Genomic DNA, 20,310 nt, shown 5'->3' with positions numbered 1-20,310 from the left:
GAAGAGAGACATTCTGAAACACGCGAGGTCAACATCGGAGCTACCAACAGGAAATATAAAATATTAAAACTACAGACACTGATATCTGCTGTTAACCGATGTTGGCGAAATTACCAACGGGGCATAGTTTATCAGTCAATAGGAAGTTTTCGAGTAGGGCCCCAAAGAAATAGCGTGAAGGCCACTGCGCATGCGCAAAACCGAAACCGCGTTTGGTTTGGGGACGCTATTTCTCGAATTTAGCGGAAGCCCCACAGCTTGCCCTAAAAGTTTTGGGTCAGAAACACATGACGCCACCCACTGAAGTGACGGCTCTCGGCCAAGACGAGTGTGCCACAAAATAGGGGGAGTGTCCGAAGCGCCGCAGAACGCATTCGAAAACTCGTCGCTCCTGGTTGACCCAAAGCGTCCATACGCAAAGGGCTTTGGGGCCTGTGTACGAAAACTGCCTACTGTATAAACTACCGTTTCACTTTAATGTCGCTTAAATTAGCGAGCGGATGCAGCGAATGAACGAACACTATCTAACCAGGTTGACGCGGCATTCCGCATACGAGTATGTACGACGGCTAATGCTTCGCATTCCGTTCCGATTCCTTTTGCACCTAGGGCGGACTGAATGTCGCACGCGGGCGACCTCATATGTCGTTGCAACATCCCGCAGGTAATCCGAAATGGACTTCACGATGCCTTTTCGACACATCACCCGAGTTGCGACAAGCGCGCGAGCGTCGACGCCGGTTGGAAGAATGCCGCTGTCGAACTCCCTCCCTCCTCTCAAAAAAAAAAAAAATGGGGGAAGGAGAGTGCAGTAGGGAGACTGATGCGTTCACCAGTGTTTCACGGGACAAAGTGTATAATCAGCTGGTGCGATACGCATTCTCTTACCTCTGTGCGCATTCTTACACACGGTCTTAAATAGTCAGTACACCAAGGAGAAGAAATGCTGATGATTCGCGAATTTCGTGAGAAGTTCATCATGGAAGCCGAAGAGGTGTTCAAAGATGGTGCGAAAGACGATGTGAGAATGAAGATGACACACAATATCGTCAAAGTTCTTTTTTTTTTCCTCTTGGAACGGGACCGATACAACCATCTTGCTTTGCCAGCGTGCCAACTTTACAGACGCATTAGCCCCCGAAGCCTGAAAATATTTCCTAGACCTTGTATGTGTATGTTTGTATACAAGCTACAGGGGCCTCCCTAAATGAGAGGAAATAAATTTAGATGACGCCTTTAAAGTGGCACGGACTACTCGCGAAAAATTGCGGCAGTTGCGACTGATTATTACGTTTCCCCACTGCATGTAGAATGCTATAAAATTTGAGTGTCTTTTCTCTAATAGGAGCATCCTCCTAATGAAGAAATGCAACAGAAAGTAATACAAATGATTCCAATGTTTCATTTGGCTAAGCTACGGTAAGCTCGTTTCGCTTCATTTATATCAAACACGGAAAAAGGGAAAAAGGAGCGCTTGGGACCTCAAATGCGGGTGATACGATACGCCGACTTACACAACGCCATTCAAGTGGGAGTAAGTTTACATAGCACTGAGCTTTGACAGCATACCTGACAAGTTATATAGGAAGTGGTTCCTTAAAAAAATAATACCGTCACGTATTACCTGTGTTCAATACGGTTTGCCGGAGCTTGCCCGGTTAAAACAGCGGCGCGTCAAAGCTAGCGTACTTCTCGTACGACTATCACAGTTACGAAAATTAGCAGCCGGTATCAATGAACACAAACGATACGATTCTTGCTTGCCTCGAGCTTTGCTTTATTACATTTCTTTGGGTTTTGTTCTGTTCCTTGAACCACCGGGCTACCATTAGTATGCCGCGCACTGTCCACGCCCCCTTGCTTAAACACCGAGACACGCCTAACCAAAAGAACCGCACGTACACCTTGAGCATGCATTTCCCTAAAGAAAATGCGCCTATTCGGAGATCTACTATGCCACAAAAACGTGAAAACGCGTATCGTCCCAAAGGCAGCGTATAGTGGGTCATTTAATTACCCCCGTGCTCGCTACGTAGCCGTTGCCCCGGGCGCGGGATCAAAACAAACGGGCAGCTTACCGGGCCAATCAAGCTGCCAAAACAGAAGGGGTTGACGTCCCAGCACGGCCGGTGGGTTCCGTCGTGTTCCTCTCCGAAGTGTGCTGACCACCTGAAGCACACAGTAGTAATCCTCTGGTCGTCGTATCCCTCTCTTGGCACGAAACAATGTAAGACGCAACGTGTCCGGCGTGCACGCTGGAATGTGGACCGCTCAGAGCCACAAAACACACACACACACAAACACTGTACGCGCGAGCGTAGCTGCCCCACCGGATAAAATACACGTTATCCCCCGGCTCGCCAGGCACCGCCGGAGCACACTCGTTGCCAGCCTCCTTCCTTCGGAGCAGCACGGCTTGATCTCGCGCGCCTGCTCTTGTCGTGCCGCGCCGGCAGAAAAACACGGCGGTGCGGCAAAGCGGGATTCGCAGGGAGAGGAGGCAGCAGACGTAGCAGACGGCCTCGCTTAAGCAGTCAGCGATCGCAGCACCAAATGCAAGAGCAGCGGTGAGCGGTGAAAGCTCGGCCATCGAAAAACTGCCCTCTGACTACGAGGTAGGCGGGAATTCGAACCGTAGAGTTTGAATCGCCAACGCTGACATTCGCGAATGCAGTTCCGTGCTTGAAATCGGAGGTGCTACCAGGTTGCACGTTATCTAAAGGTTAATAAAATAGTCGTACACAAGTAAAGACCGACGGATGGTTTATTGGTTGAGTTGTTATAAAAAGGCTTACGCAGTTACAATAATAATGAAAAACGCAATAGAACTGAAAGTCTCGTAAGTTTCTAACTATACATTGAAATCACACGGCGCTCAAATGACACAGACAGAGTAAAGATGACAAACAAGGGCTCAACTACAGCAAATCTTAAATTTTAGAAAATACCGGACATTTATGTTCCAGCGCTCTACACTGTGCATTTGCATGATGAGATAAAAAAATCACGTTGAGAGATAACAGAGCTTTTGGCGTTATTCAAAGTAGCTGAAAATTGGTCAGAGTGTGTCACATTATACTTGTTCCAGTACAAAGGCTGTACGATAGTGGCATATACGAGCACTCTTTTCACGACTGGAATAGAAAAAAAGTACCAGGAACCTGGAGTACCGGAACCATCTCTTATTGTTGACAGATTCGGTACAGAGCGTGAATCGAGCAGCAGCAGCTCAGCTGAGTAGCTTCGACCATTACATTTTGCCAAAAGACCGCGACTTAGTCCTTCATCCGTCCCAATAAAGTTTATATGTTGCATCTGTTTTGCCATTGAACTAATATAAGTAAGACAATGAGGTACCAAATGATGTGAACAGCAACACCACGGCATCAAACGGCAGTCCGCTCATTGTTATTATTTGTGAAAGTTTGTGTGTGTGTGTCACGGGCGCGCGTGTAAACTATCGAAGGATTGCAGTGAATTACAACGTGCCATAACGTTACTATTTCAGAATTTTATACGACGCAGAAATACGCGAATCTGAGCATATATACTATCAATACATCTGCCTCAAGGAACACCTAATTTCCTTATTTCTCTGAGCGTGCGAGGGTGCTCACATGGTTGCATGCTTAACATGGTAAGCATCCTAATTAACACAGGAGGATGTGGGTGTATGACGAACATGGACAGCACATGACATCAAAAGAAAATGCTCGCAATGGGACTCCTACCTCGTCCATGACGAATGTTCTTCGCCACGTGACTCCCAGTTTCCGGTCGATCAGCTGGGACGGAAGGCGACCGTCCAGTACATCCCAGGGTTGGGGGTCTGGAGCAGCTCGTTACAGCACCTTCACGCGGCCTCCGAACGGCCGATGTCGTGGGCTGTCTTCCCACCGGTAACTGGATTCGAGCTCTTCTGAGAATCCGGAGGATGCGCTCGGAACGTACCTACCGGACGCTGACGATCTCACCAGGGTTCGAACAAACCGCCTACCAGGGTGTGACTGATTGATTCGAGCCACACGGTCACAACCCTGGTTATGTAGATAATGCTAAAAGAGATCCATACGTTTGCTGGTACTTGCTAAAACTGGAAAGAACTGTAGAAAGTAGAGGTAGCTGCCTGACACTGGGTACCGTTTTCAGAGCTGCAAGTCTGTGGCCCCAGGCACAGCAAATTTCGTTTGCCTTTCGAACTGTGCCACACACACAGAACTTTCTTCGCTGCGCCACGTGGACGTGGAGGGCGTGTAAACGCTGCAAGTCCCGCATACCAGTTGGCTGCGCCATTATTTGGGTGCAGTGCGGATCGGAGCTTCAGTTGTACAAAGCCCTAACCACACGTACACGTCACAACGCGTCAGCGCACGTCGTGTGGGCTTGCGCCATGCTCTCTCCCATGGAGAGAGAGAGAGAGAGACAGACAGAGGGCGCGCAGCTTCGTGTAGACGCGCTGACGCATTGTAACGCGTACTTGTGGTTCGAGCTTAAAGAATTCTTCCTTCGCAAATATTCTGTGTATGCCAATGCATTTGTTCGTAGTGGAATAGGAGAGTGGAAATGCTGTAAGGAGGAGAAGGCCAGATGGTTCAACAGCATGGTTGACCAATGGTATAGAGAGCATTCAGGCAAAAACAGCTGAAGTTACATATTGTGTGCCTAACTATATGGAGCTATTGACGAACAACATATTTTGGTACATGTACCCACGTGTTAGTAGCAAAGTTTAAGGTTCGTTTTATGGAGCCTGTCGAACTAAGGGCGCAGTCGGTTCAATGCAATACAGCATAATGATATGCTAATTGATAATGTTCTGTTTAAGGTGCTACACATTAATAACTTAGCAATCCACACAAATTTCAGGATAAAGTAGCACGCACACACAACAAAAAAAATTGGCAGATACCACGTACGATGGGAATCGATGATATGTGAAACACGAATGAGAAAGGTTTATATGTCACTTCAAAATTAGCACAACGTTACGAGGTGGAGTTAAATGATGCCGTACATGACTTCCATGTCATGATTATTATGTTTGGATGTGTCGTTTACCTTTGTCATCTATTCACGTCACGTGATGCCAGGATTAGTATATGTAGAGCTAGCGAAACACCCGCGAACACGCTATGAGTGTGATATGTTGTCATGTTCTTACATGACACCCGTCTCAGGATTATCATACTTGCACCAGTCATATATTTCGCCATCCATTGACGTCATGTAACAAGAAATTTGGTATATGTGGAGCTAGTAAAACGGCCGCGAGCGCATCATGAAGGGCCTAATGAACTCCAATGTAGCGTTGACGCACGCGCGTGCTGGGTACAGCGATGCTACGTTAGCAAAACGCGAGCACTTTATAGTATTACGCCAGGCACGACCAGCAGGAGCAGCGTCCGCAGGCGCGGCCCTACGGAAACCGGTGCGAAATGCGACATGCTGCATTTCGTGTCCATGCGTTACCCAGACAGCACTGCGCCTCCCACTTTTCGTGACGGAGAGACGCTGGACGCGCTGAAATGCGCATGCGTCAAAGCAACGCAGCACCGCGCGCGCCTGCGAGTATATGGCAGGACTGGCGCCTGGCGTGTCAACGTCGGCGTGACGCTACGAAATGAACGCCATCGAGCACGCGCAACGCGTCACGTCGAAATGTATTGGTGCCTTGAGTGTGGCATGTAGTCATGTTCTGACATGACACACATCTCATGATTATTATGTTTGCACCAGCCACATACATCCTTCGTCATCCATTGATGTCACGTAATACCAAATTTGGCATATGTGAAGCTAGCGAAACGGCCGCGAGTGCATCATTAGTGTGGCATGTAGTCATGTTGTTACATGACACGCATGTCCTGATCATCATGCTTGGAAGTGTCATTTAACTATGTCGTCCGTTCGCATCACGTGATACCGAGTTTAGTACACGTGAAGCTAGCGAAACGGCCACGAGCGCATCATGAGTGTAGCATATAGTCATGCTATTAGATGACACGGCATCTCATAATTATCATGTGTGCACCAGCCACATTCCTTCGTCATCCATTCACGTACTGTATACCAAATTTGGTATATGTGACGCTAGCGAAACGGCCACGAGCACATCATGAGCGTGGCATGTAGCCAAATTGTTACATGACACGCATGTTATGATTTTGGTTTCAGGGTGTGTCGCTTGTGTTCGCCATACAGTCATGTCATATCATACCAGTTTTGCAACATGCCACGTGAACGAAACCACCACAAGAGCTTCAGGACCATGAAAAGTAAATCATACCATGGCATACAAGTCATGATTTTTATGTTATGACTAGTCAAATATGTTTTCAATACAGTCATGTTAGGCCATACCAACTATGGTATCGATAACATTATCGAAACGGCCAGGAGAGCTAAAAGTCGTAAGCGCCTAGATAGATACATAGATAGATAGATACGCTCAAAGTCACCGAATCTCGCTAAGAAATGCTTCGCATTTAAAATTGGCAGACCCCACGTACAGTAGGAATCGATGATATGCGAAGCACGAAAGAGAAAACTTCTAGGCCCGTGGACAACTGGAATTTTACAGTCGCACGCTTTAAAAGCATTAATTTACAAGACAGCGGAATTGCTGACAAGTACTAAGAAATAACAAACTTTCATTTGTATAACACATGTACTTATTATGTGCAGTATCATGTGACAGCAATCATGTGCGTGTAGTGAAGTGAATGACGTGTCGACTATTATGTACACACGAGCGAATACATCTTCATAAGAACCAGACGTGTGTTCTGCTGTTTTGTGCTGGTTGGACCGAATATTACCGAGGGACATTATCAGAGACTTTATTCGTTGATTTTTCAACACTTCCATATCATTTTGTTGTGATATGTGCGTATAAGAGTGCCTTTGCATATCTGTGCCCGAGTGTTCTGTATTTCGTGCACTGCTTTGTATGTTTTACAATATACGTGTCCAAGTTTCACTCAAGAACTGAAGAGTATCCGGCGCCATATTTGTGCGCCTATATCTCCTTATATATCATATCAATAAACAGAGAAATGTTGATATGTGACTTTAATATAGACACAACGTTGGAGGTAAATGATGCGATACTTGACTTCCATGTCATAATTATCATGTTTGGATGTGTCCCTTCCATTCGTCATCTATTCACGTCACGCGATACTAAATTTAGTATATGTGGAGCTAGTGAAACGGCCGCGAGCACGCTATGAGTGTGGTATGTTGCATTGTTCTTACATGAGACGTGTGTCAGGATTATTACGTTTGCACTAGTCATATATTTCGTAAACCATTGACGTCACGTAACACCAAATTTGTTATAAGTGGAACTAGCCGAACGGCCGCGAGCGCATCATGAAGGGCAAAATATACTCCAATGTCGCGTTGACACGCGCGCACGCTGGGCACAGCAACGTTACGTTAGCAAAATGCAAGCACTATATTGGCTGACGCCAGGCGCATCCAGCGTCCGTCGGGCCGCAACCGGCACGAAATGCGACATGCTGCATTACTTAGACAACAATGCGTCTCCTTCTTTTCGTGACTGCGTCATGCGTCAAAATGCGCATGCGTCAAAGCAACGCAGCGCGGCGCGTGCCTGCGAGTATATGGCAGGACTGGAGCCTGGCGTTGCAACGCCAGCGTCACGCCACGAAATGAACGCTGGCGAGCACGCGCAACGCGTCACGTCGAAATGTATTGGTGCCTTGACTGTGGCATGTAGTCATGTTCCCCGCCACGGTGGTCTAGTGGCTAAGGTACTCGGCTGCTGACCCGCAGGGCACGGGTTCGAATCCCGGCTGCGGCGGCTGCATTTTCGATGGAGGCGTAAATGTTGTAGGCCCGTGTGCTCAGATTTGGGTGCACGTTAAAGAACCCCAGGTGGCCGAAATTTCCGGAGCCCTTCACTAAGGCGTCTCTCATAACCATATGGTGGTTTTCGGACGTTAAACCCCACATATCAATCAATCAATAAATTCATGTAGTCATGTTCTGACATGACGCGCACCTCGTGATTATCATGTTTGCACCAGTCACATACATCCTTCGTCATCCATTGATGTCACGTAATACCAAATTTGGCATGTGAAGCTAGCGAAATGGCCGCGAGTGCATCATTAGTGTGGCATGTAGTCATGTTGTTACATGGCACGCATGTCATGATTACCGTATTTGGATGCGTCATTTACCTATGTCGTCCATTCGCGTCGCTTAATACCGAGTTTGGTACATGTGAAGCTAGCGAAACGGCCACGAGCACATCATGAGCGTAGCATGTAGTCATGTTCTTACATGACACCCAACTCATGTTTATCATGTTTGCACATCACATACATTCATCTATTCACGTACTGTAATACTGAATTCGGTATGTAAAACTAAACAGTATAAGTGAACTTAGCGAAACGCCCGCGAACGCGTCATGAGCATGGCATGCATACATGTTGCTACATGACACGAATGTCATGATTTTCATGTTAGGGTCTGTCGCTTGCGTTCTCCATGCAATCATGTGATACCATACCAGTTTTGCAACATGGCATGTGAACTTAACCACCGCAAAAGCTGCAGGACAATGAAATGTAAATCATTACATACATGTGATTATTTTCGTGTTATGACAAGTCAAATGTGTTCTTCCTACAGTCATGTTATGTCATACCAAGTTTGGTACTGATACCATTATCGAAACGGCCAGGAGAGCTAAATGTCGTTGGCGGCTAGATAGATAGATAGATAGATAGATAGATAGATAGATAGATAGATAGATAGATAGATAGATAGATAGATAGATAGATAGATAGATAGATAGATAGATAGATAGATAGATGATACGAAGCGCGCCAAATATGACATAGATGCGTGCTCACGTGCCGCTACTCCGGCACTTACAAGCTTTGATGGAAGTGTACACGGCTGCATACATTTTTCGCCCGCATAAGAGCTTAAACTGAAAGAAATGTGCCTATATTTGACTTCTGTTAATTGAAAGGCATACGTTATTATGGTGAGTGGTGCAGAAAAGCTTTTACGATAACACATATTTTGAGAATAAAAGGCTGAAACGTACAATAAACTTCAGCAGCAACTTGGCCGAGTTTTCTGGCTATTTTTCAGCACCTGAGAGTGTGGGCCGTGCATTATACATCGCTCAGGTCCTTCCTCAGCTGGTCGAATCAATCTTTCGCCTTTTACTAAAGATTGCCGTGGGGGAGGACACTCTAATGAGCCTATAGGCCAATTTTTGGGAGGCCTTGCCCGTTTGGGTGAGGCCTAATTTAAAAATCAAAAGTAAGACTTCAATACTTTTGTCTCTTGACTTATACTCGCCGCTGGGGTTACGAATCTAGTCAACTTTCGTTGCTTGACTGCACACCCGACGGACGCCGTGGTGGCACTTTTTTTTACCGCAATTTTCATGACCGGCACCGCTCTACCAACGGGGTGGACTGTCAGTGCCTTTCGAAAGCAACCATATTTACCCGCGTCATGCCTGAGCAGGCTATTCTTGTTCACTCCTACAGAAATTTATTTACGCCGGGCTCTGAATTGCTGATGTCAACAGTGCTATGATTCAAGAAGTTTCGAAACATGGTGCCTCAGCTAAATAAGGCTAGAATTTTAAAATACGCTGATGTCCTCTATAACGACATGAAAAAATGAATGTTGCTGACTACTGCGTAATTAAGCCAATCACTTTATGGTCAATACTTAATTGGGAGAGATTGATAAGCTAACTTTAAATCAATGATGAGTCAACCGAGAGTTTAACGGAAAACAATCTTGTTGCGAAGGAACATGAATGTCATCAAGGTAAAAGCCGGCAATGATAGAAGCATAAAAGAAAAAAAAATGTTTTGGCAACTGCATTGCTCGCAGGGCTCCCGTGCTGAAGCCGAAATGCCTTGTTTTTATATGGATATTATCTTGTGTTTCTTTTCCACTGTCTTCATAAACCATAATTGAGAGTGAGCTTCGGACACCTTCAATCTGGAGCGCTGATGTCGATGGTCAACATATATATATATATATATATGTTGACCACCAATGACAGAATCGGACAAGGTGCGCCAGCTTCCTAAAGGAATGGCACCCGTCGCATTCAATGCCCTAGCGATCCAGAATCCGACTACCGTTGCTGACGTTGCGACGACCTGTCAGCGCCTCGAAGAACTTGAGTCTATGCGCCTACAATCAGACAGTGACGCGGCCGGTATTACGACTGATCCAAACCTGCGAGACACGATAAGGGCGATTATACGTGAAGAATTAGAATCAATGGGATTCACACTACCTTCAGTGTGTCCCGTTCAGTCCTCTTCAACGTCATTGCGGGATGTCATCAGGGAAGAGCTCACGTCCATGACCCACATGGCCAACCTGCAGCCCATTGTCTCTCGTACTCTACCATCGTTCCAGCACACCGCCGCCGCACCACCAGGCACCGTCAGCTCGACGTCCCCGCCACGAACGTACGCGTCGGTTGCTGCCGCACCTCCCACAAGCTTTCCCACGAGCTTTTCATCACCACCGCGCGAGCCGTCACCTGTCCCTCTGACTTCTCTCTCTCCTGGTGCAGTTAGCGCAAGCTACTACGCTCCTCATCGATCGACTCGGCCTACGTGCTACTATTGCGGCTATCGTGGTCACATTGCACGCTTTTGCTGCAAGCGCCAGCAAGACGAGCGCCGAGGGTATGACATACGCGAACGGGACTATACCGCAGGAGCCTTGTACCAGGGTCGCCGTTATTCGTCACCGCCGCGTCGGTCTCCATCTCCGCCAGCACCGGGTGAACTGCGCAGTAGTCACCGATCAACCCGACGCCGTTCACCGTCGCCTTACCGGCGCTCTTGTTCTCCTCTTCAGCCTGCTTCCCTTACTTCTGATCGGCGTCCGGAAAACTAAGCGATGCAGTTTTTGGAGGACAAACTGCATTCCAACACAGGACTCCAATTCCTCCAGCGCGCCCCTACAATATGATTGCGGTCACAGTTGAGGGAGTGGACGTTGATGCTTTGGTGGACACTGGGGCTGCGTTTTCTGTTATTCGTGCTGATTTGTGTGCCCGTCTTCGAAAAGTCACGACTCCTTATGATGGACCGACACTGGTTACAGCCCAGGGAACAATGACTCGCCCTTCCGCTCTCTGTACTGCCCGTGTACTAATCGACGAAATTCTTCATCATATAGAATTCGCTGTGCTATCCCCGTGCTCCCATGAACTCATTTTAGGCTGGGACTTTCTCTCCTCTGCTTCTGCGGCTATTTGCTGTGCACAACGTGTCGTCCATCTTACTGACACGGACCACTTGCTCAACGACGAAACCTACAGGCCACTTCGACTCATCGCTGCAGTAGACATCGAGTTACCACCAAACGAACATCAATTAGTGACAGTTTTGTCCAACGACGTCGACTCTGGTGACATTTTGGTCACTCCGTCACCGTGTTGCCTTAATAAAGGCATAGCTCTGGCATCAGGTGTGGCTCGCTTCAACAATAGATCAACTGTCCTCGCTGCTACCAACACCACACAAGATAAAATTTTACTACCACGGGGCACTACTGTCGCCTGCGTTGCCGATCTGCAGCCTGTGTGCGTTGTGCCTCTTACCCCTGTCTCCTCTAAAGGCCATCCTGCAGTACATGCATCTTCCTCGGCCTTTACAGCAGCCATCAACAAAGACTTGAATGACTCCCAGAAGCAGCAGCTGCTTGATTTGTTGGAAAAGCATGCAAACTCCATTGACGTTCATTCATCCACCCTGGGCCAGACAACTGCTACAGCACATCGTATTCAGACCCACGGAACATCCATTGTGCACCGCCGTCCGTACCGCGTCTCTCTAGATGAACGAAAAATCATTGAAGAAAACGTAGACGATATGCTCCAACGGGAGATAATCCGACCCTCGACCAGTTCTTGGTCGTCGCCCATCGTTCTGGTACGTAAAAAAGACGGTTCCGTACGATTTTGTGTCGATTACCGAGCACTCAATAAGATCACTAGGAAGGACGTATACCCCATGCCACGCATCGACGACGCCCTAGATTCCTTACAGGGTGCTGAATACTTTTCGAGCCTTGACTTGCGTTCCGGCTATTGGCAAATCCCCATGCACAAAGATGATAAAGAAAAAACTGCGTTTGCAACCCCGGACGGCCTATACGAATTCAATGTTATGCCGTTTGGCCTATGCAATGCGCCCGCACCTTTTGAGCGCATGATTGACACCGTGCTGCGTGGCCTGAAATGGAAGACTTGCCTATGTTACCTCGATGAGACTTTTGTCTTTTAGATGCGGAGCATCTTATACTCGCGCCTTGTAGTGCGCCGTCCGCACCGCTTCTCGAACATTCGACAGCTGACGCGCGCGCATGCGCCGTCGCGCCGTCGCCCACTCTTCCACCATCTGTGCATCCCTTCCTCCTCTACACACCGCGCGCGCTTCACTCCTCCACCATCTGTGCACCCTTCCTCCTCTACACACCGCGTTCGACATCTACAATTCTCCTGATTCTCCAGTGGACGCGCATGTGGCGTCGCGCTTCGAGAACATTCAACAGCTGACAGTGCATGCACCGTCGTGCTGTATATATACTCAAGGTCGGCGCTCGCTCGCTCAGTTGCCGCTCGTCGGTTGGTTTGTACGGCGCGTCGACGTCCAAGGTCGCGGTGAAATGAATTCCAACGAATCCACAAACACAATGATCGACGTCCCTTCGACCAGCGCCGCCCTTTCGCATACGTGTGTACGTGTTCACTCATTTAACACCCCCTCCTACAACCACGTTAACCAATTTAGCCATCGACCCAAGTAAGTCGCAATTTAACACCCCATTTCACAACCACGTTAACCAATTTAGCCATCGACCCAAGTAAGTCGCACTTTAACACCCCGTTAACCAATTATATGGTCCGCATCCTCCTCAGTGTTCCCCCGAGGGAAGCTGCGGGCAATTTTTTTATCGACGTTTCCTCAACATCTGCAACGCTTGGACGAGGTCCTGACTTGTCTTGCGGGCGCTGGTTTTCAAATTAACACCAAAAAGTGCCATTTCGCCAGCAGATCTATCAAGGTACTCGGTCATATTGTGAGCAAAGACGGGATTCGCCCAGACCCTGATAAAACTGCTGCAGTGCTTCGCTTTCCTCGCCCTGACAAACCAAAAGATTTGCGAAGTTTCCTTGGTCTCGCCTCTTACTTTCGGCGATTCATACAAAACTTTGCCTCCATAGCCGCACCACTTCATAAGCTACTTGCTTCCGGTATGCCCTTTCAATGGTCTCAGGAATGTGAATCGGCTTTCGACAGGTTGAAGAGTGCCCTCACGACCGACCCTGTACTTGCTCATTTTCACGATGATGCACCGACCTTCCTGCACACAGACGCTAGCGGCCGCGGTTTAGGAGCCGTGCTCCTGCAACGCGACAACTCTTCGCGAGAGCGAGTCGTTGCATTCGCCAGCCGCGTCCTCTCCGCAGCCGAGAGGAACTACACGATCACCGAGCAGGAGTGCCTCGCCATCGTTTGGTCAGTACAGAAATTTTGTCCATATCTGCATGGCCGTCATTTCACCGTTGTGACCGACCACCATGCTTTATGTTGGCTTTCGACACTCAAGAACTTGTCGGGACGCCTCAGACGCTGAATTCTACGCCTCCAAGAATATAATTTTTAAATCGTGTACAAGTGTGGCAGGAAGCATAGTGACGCCGATGCTCTTTCTCGCTGCCCACTACCAGCGACTTCACTCGGGGTTTCCGCCATCAATTTGCACAACACGCCCCCGGAGTCCACGTCTACGGCGGTTTCCTCTCTCGCCTCTATGGACCAGCTGCCTTCGGACGACCCGCACGATTTTTCTTCTCGACAGTTGGCTGACCCATGCTGTCGACGTATTATAGACTACCTCACTGGCAGTTCCCGTCCACCTAATGCAAGGCTCCGTCGCCAACTCTCGCAATTTAAGCTGGACAACTCGGTGCTGTACCGCAAAATTTACCATCCTGACGGTCAGCGCTGGGTTCCCGTTCTACCCCGATTGCTTCGGTCCGAAGTCCTCAGGGCACTTCATGACCATCCGACTGCTGGTCACCTTGGTTACCATAAAACCTACGATCGCCTTCGAAGTCGGTTTTATTGGCCAGGCATTACCACTAGTGTAGCTCGGTACGTCGGGTCCTGCACTACCTGCCAAGGTAGAAAACTACCAACATCTGCTCCCGCCGGTAAACTACAGCCTCTTCCGTGCCCAGCCACACCATTCGAAGTTGTAGGCGTCGATCTTTATGGCCCCCTCCCAGTCAGTGCTGCTGGAAACCGGTGGATAGTAACAGCCATTGACCACTTGACGCGCTACGCCGAGACGGCATCCGTTACTACAGGTTCAGCTTCTGAGATTGCCGATTTCATCCTCCGAGCCATTATACTGCGTCATGGTGCTCCACGTGTGTTGCTCAGTGACCGTGGAAGGGCCTTTCTTTCACAACTAGTGAACGAACTTCTTCAGGCCTCCGGCACTACTCACAAGACTGCCTCTAGTTATCATCCCCAGACTAACGGCCTCACTGAGCGATTCCACCGCACTCTTTCTGACATGATCGCCGCCTATATTCAACCAGACCACAAAAACTGGGACGTTGTTCTACCATTTGTCACTTTCGCCTACAATACGGCCATTCAGCGAACAACCGCCTACTCGCCATTTTACCTAGTTTATGGACGCTCCCCTACTTCTTTCCTGGACGTCTCCTTCTTTACCTGCCAAGCGAATTCATCTCCATCCTCTTCAGAAGAATACGTTTCACGACTCGCACAGTGCCGCCAACGAGCTCGTATAAACACTGAAGCCCGCCAGCAAGACAGAAAGCTAGTTTATGATGAATCGCATCGTGATGTATCCTTCCAACCTGGAGACGAAGTGCTCCTTTTGACGCCTGTTCGCACACCTGGTTTGTGCGACAAATTTCAGCCTCGGTTTATTGGGCCGTACACAGTTCTTGAACAGACTTCACCAGTGAATTATCGCGTGACGCCACTTGTAGCCCCAGCAGATCGCCGTTATCGAACTACAGAGGTCGTCCATGTCTCCCGTATGAAGCCCTTCATGCGACGTTCTTTGTCCCATTGACTCTCCGCGGCCAGGCTGGCCACTTTCACGTGGGGGGAATTGATGTGGGCATTTGGTATACTCATCCTCTTCACCGGTACATTATCATCATTATCATGTGTGGCTCATGCATCCTCATCGTTGTCGCGTAGCATCATCATCTTGGCTCATTCATCGTAGCTGTCGGCTGCCGGTTCCTCGGGCCTAATAAAAGGTAATCCAAACCAAGACTTCATAATATATATATATATATATATATATATATATATAGTCCTGTAGATCCTCCGTGAGCGGTCACAACGTGGTTTATTTCGACGTTTCGGCCTAGAGTCTGGCCTTAGTCAGGATTAAAGATACAGTTTGTTGGTGCTCAGCTTTATACAATCTCAAATCAGAGGGCAAGGAAAGAGGAAAAAAAGACAGAAAAGAAAAAAGAAAAAAAGGAAATAAAAAGAAGAAAAAGAGAAGAAGAAGAGAAAAATAATATACGGTGGACGCCCCTCGGGTGCCCCCCTTCCACTCTTCCTTCCACTTCCCCCCTCAGCTCTTCCTTCCACTTCCCCCTTCATCTTTCTCCCCCTTCTCCCCTTCACCTTTCTGATGTCAGTGGTCTGTGTATGTTTCCGTTCACTAACGCATTCCTCCCGATCAGACGGCCCCTCCTGTCACTGGCGGTTCGGTGTGGGGCAAAAAAAGAGCTGTTTAGGAAGTCCTAAGCCTTTAACTACTCGGAGTCCCGTCAACAATTCGTCGTAGAAGGAGGGGTTCGCGTATTCTGGCAGAGGCTGGTAAGCTGGCTTTTAGGAAGTTCTAAGCCTTTAACTACTCCGCGCCCTGTCAACATTTCGTCGTAGAACTTCCTAAAATGCCCTAAATATATATATATATATATATATATATATATATATATATATATATATATATATATATATATATATATATATATATATATATATATATATATATATATATATATATATATATATCATGCACACGTAGACTCCTCAAAATCATTAAAAAATTTCTCCGAGAGTCACACCCCTTTTGGAAATTTTTTGAAGAGACAGAATTTATCTCGGACTTTTCGCACAAATGCGGGTAAGTGAAAAACTTGCCAATGACAATACTGCTGGATATTATGATTAACAAGTCACACATTTCGCAAAGAACAAATTTTACTGCTTCCAGCCGGGATGGGACGCCGTGAAAGTAACGTTTGTGTCTGTAGTCTACACAAAATACTTCAAGAATTTCGCGTCGAACAAAAAAAAATTGGCCCCGTATCTGCATGTTAATCTGCAAATGTCGTTAAAAGGCGATAATCTTGCGTGTGGATAGAGTGAACAAAATATTTATTTGATGTTGTGCTCCAGAAAATCAGTTAATGGTATTCTGGAGGCGCTGCGTTAGAGTGCCTCGAGCGTGCAGCGGAGGCGAACGAGCGCATCAAGTCACGTTACACGTGAGACATGAGCGTCATGTGGCAGTTATCTTGGAAAATGAAGCGCGTGTCTCTGAGGCGGGTGTGAGAGCCCGTCTCAGAGGTGATAAGGTGTAGAACGCAAGACGATGGGTAGGTGCCACCACCGTCTCGTCTTAGCAAAGCGTTGGAAACTCTCGCCTTTTCGTGCAAGCGTTGCATGGTCAGCGTAGCGTGATGAGCACTACGGTCCCTAAAATTCCTCATGTATGCCTTTTTTAGTAAAATACACACATGAAGAATATATACGCATTGTTATGGTGCTGTAGACATGCGTCATAATGGCTTTTTAATTAACAGTTTCACAAGTATGAACGCTGAACCTTGAGCAGCAACATTGGTGGGCGCTGCAGATGGGGACGGCCGTTTCAAGTAACCGGTACCATGCGGTGGTTTCGTTCACATGGAATGTTGCAAAACTGGTACGGTATGGCATGATTGCATGGGAAACGCAAGCGACCGACCCTCACATGGAAATCATGACATGCGTGGCGTGTAACAACATGACTACATGCCACGCTCATTATACGCTCGCGGCCGTTCCGCTAGCGTGACATATACCAAACTTGGTATTACAGTACGTGAACAAACGACGAAAGCACGTGACTGGTGCAAACATGATAATCATGAGATGCGTGTCATGTAACAACATGACTATATGCCACGCTAATGATGCGCTGGGGGCCGTTTTGCTATAGCTTCACATGTACCAATCTCGGTGTTACGTGACGCGAACGGACGACATAGGTAAATGACACATACAAACATGATAATCTCGACATGCGTGTCATGTAACAACGTCGCTACATGCCACACTCATGATGCGCTCGCGGTCGTTTCACTAGCTTCAGTGCCAAACTTGGTATGACGTAGCGCCAATGGACGACCAAGCGATGTGACTGGTGCACGCATGGTGACCACGAGATGCGGGTCATGAGAGAACATGACTACATGCCACAGTTAAGGCACCAATACATTTCGACGTGACGAGGTGCGCGTGATCGCCAGCGTTCATTTCGTCGCGTCACGCCGGCGTTGACACGCCAGGCGCCGGTCCTGCCATATACTCGCAGGCGCGCGCCGCGCTGCGTTGATTTGACGCATGCGCGTTTCAGCGTTTCTGGCGTCCCTCGGTCACGAAAAGGAGACCCAGTGTTGTCTGGGTAACGCATCGGCATAGAGAAATAAAAAAAAGGTCTTTCTCTATGGCATCGGCGCGAAATACAGCATGTCGCATTTCGCGCCGGTTGCCGTCGGGCCGCGCAGACGGACGCTGGTCGCCCCGGTCGTCAGACTAAAGAGAGCTCGCCTTTTGCTAGAGCGTCGCTGCGCCCAGCGTGCGCACGCGTCAACGATACATTGGAGTATATTGGGCCCTTCATGATGTAATCGCGGCCGTTTTGCTATCTTCACATATAACAAATTTGGGGTCACGTGAAGTCAATGGATGACGAAATATATGACCTGTGCAAACATGATAATCCTGACACACGTGTCATGTAAGAACGCGAGAACATACCACTCTCGTAGCGTGCTCGTGGCCGTTTCGCTAGCTCACATATACTAAATTTGGTATCACGGGACGTAAATAAAGGTAAACGGCATATCCAAGCATGTAATCAAGACATGGAAATCATGTACGGCATCAATTATCTCCACTTCGTAGCGTTGTGCTGATTTTAAGTGTTAATACACTTTATGAGCGACCCCAAACCATCCACCGCCGTCGGCGGCGTCCGCAGTCTTCTCTCTATCTTTAAAAGAAAGAGGACTTGGTGGGCCGCAGCGCGACGCTCTACCGAATAAGCCACGGACGCGACGCTGATATCGGTGTCAGTAGGGAGTTTTAGTGCTGGGTACCCAAGCGGCTTGCGTACGCAGGACGTTGGGGCGGCGGTATTGCGCATGCGCGAAACCCCAAACAGATGCGCCGCAAGATCGCTGGGGCGATGGGGCCATGCGTCCGCGCGGTCCACCTACGCAAGAACTCACGGTATCCGCACTGCGAATACTCTAGCCGTAGAGTTAAAATAAGCGAAAGTGCGAGGACTTATAGCGATTACACGGTTTCAGCCAGATTTCCAAAGCTAAAATGGCCTGGAACATAAAAACTAAAAGGCATATGCCAGCCCCCGACCAGCTGATTAGGTGACGCCATCTAGCGCGGCCATAGTGAAACAGACAACCACAACTTTGTTATTGCAGAAACATTATGCATTGTACATCTGGTGCAAAAACTGCGCAGCGCAGCGACAATATCACAAATGAGTAACCTTTTTATTGATTTTCACCTCAAGAACATTACGCGTAAGCTAACATGTTCATGACTGCGGTTGCACGAAATGTCACAAGATGTCGACACTGTCGTTACAGTAACCTTGTATTTTTCACTTTTTTGCGTATACCAGATTACTGTACACAATAAAAAAGTGTCCTGACTACTATGTATGTTTAATTTAACATTTTAAATCATAAAAGACCTAAATATTGCTTACGTGACAAGACGCTATGGCTCTGCGAGCGCGTGTGAACTTCGTGCGGCTTGCGTTTGCGTGCGTGCCACCGTGGCGCCAACTAAAAGGCATTCCGGTTGGGTATGGGTTCGGCACGCAACGCCACGCGCTGCCAAGCCCGCAACGCCCCAAGAGAATGCGTACCCAGCACTAAAACCCCCTAGTAACGCGCCTTATACCCCCTCCCCCTTCGCTCGCTCCTCCGCTCTCCTCGCTCGCTGCAGCTGCGCGCGCACCCCTCTCTCTCGCGCGCCCGCCTTCTCTCTCAGTCTCCCGTCGTGAGCGGGTCGTGCGATGGATGTCCCGGAGGCAACGCTTCCATCAACAACGAATGCAGTACAACCGAATGCCAGCACTGCACCCGTCGTTCGAGGTGACGGTACCGCGGTGGTTTCGCCGACGTTGCAAGACAAGGCGGCGCTGCGAAGGGCTCGTGAGACCGAACGTAAGCGGACGAAGCGTGCAGCGGATGCCGAACTGCGAGCTCGCGAGGCCGAGTGCAAGCGGGTGAAGCGTGCAGCGGATGCCGAACTGCGCGCTCGCGAGGCCCAGGACAAGCTACAACGATAACACGAATAGGTGCTTATCTGTAGTGTAGTTTGTGTGTGTGCGTGTGTGTGTGTGTGTGTGTGTGTGTGTGTGTGTGTGTGTGTGTGTGTGTGTGTGTGTGACGCGCTCGCGATGTGTACATTTAATGCATCGTACGAAAATCGTGAAGTGTAAATAAATAATACTTCGTATATACTGTATCTGTGTAAAAATGATTCATGGCAAACAACACTTAAATTCATTATGTACACTTTAATCATCATCATCAGTAATAAAACTCCCAAGAATTTCCCCGAGGGTGAACATGGTTAAGTGAGAATGCACGGGGTGATGCTATGAGGGGAAGTGAAGTTAAAATCCGTTGGCATTCGCCAGTGAGTTAACGTAAACCCCCCGTGTGATCAAATTGCGATTCTTAGGAACCATTACACCATAAAGGCACCGTAGTGTGATTAATAAATATAATAGTGCGAATTAATAAATACCCCTCATAGCATCACCCCGTGTATTCGCACTTAACCATGTTCACCCTCGGGGGAATGCTTGGGAGTTTTTTTAAAGCGACATATCAATATTTCTCATTCGCGCTTCGCATAACATTGGTTCCCACTGTACGTGGGATCTGACTTT

General features: G+C 48.2%; 1 non-coding gene across 1 annotated transcript; it reads left to right on the top strand.

The window, feature by feature from the left end:
• Positions 1-9,168: 9,168 nt before the first annotated feature.
• Positions 9,169-9,294, top strand: LOC142785419 (U5 spliceosomal RNA). The gene has a single exon (XR_012888958.1). It is a non-coding gene; the product is annotated as a U5 spliceosomal RNA (small nuclear RNA).
• The last annotated feature ends 11,016 nt before the right edge of the window (positions 9,295-20,310 follow it).

The sequence above is a fragment of the Rhipicephalus microplus genome, unplaced genomic scaffold (genome assembly GCF_043290135.1).
Source record: "Rhipicephalus microplus isolate Deutch F79 unplaced genomic scaffold, USDA_Rmic scaffold_21, whole genome shotgun sequence".
NCBI lineage: Eukaryota > Metazoa > Arthropoda > Arachnida > Ixodida > Ixodidae > Rhipicephalus > Rhipicephalus microplus.
This window is presented reverse-complemented; position numbering and strand designations above follow the sequence as displayed.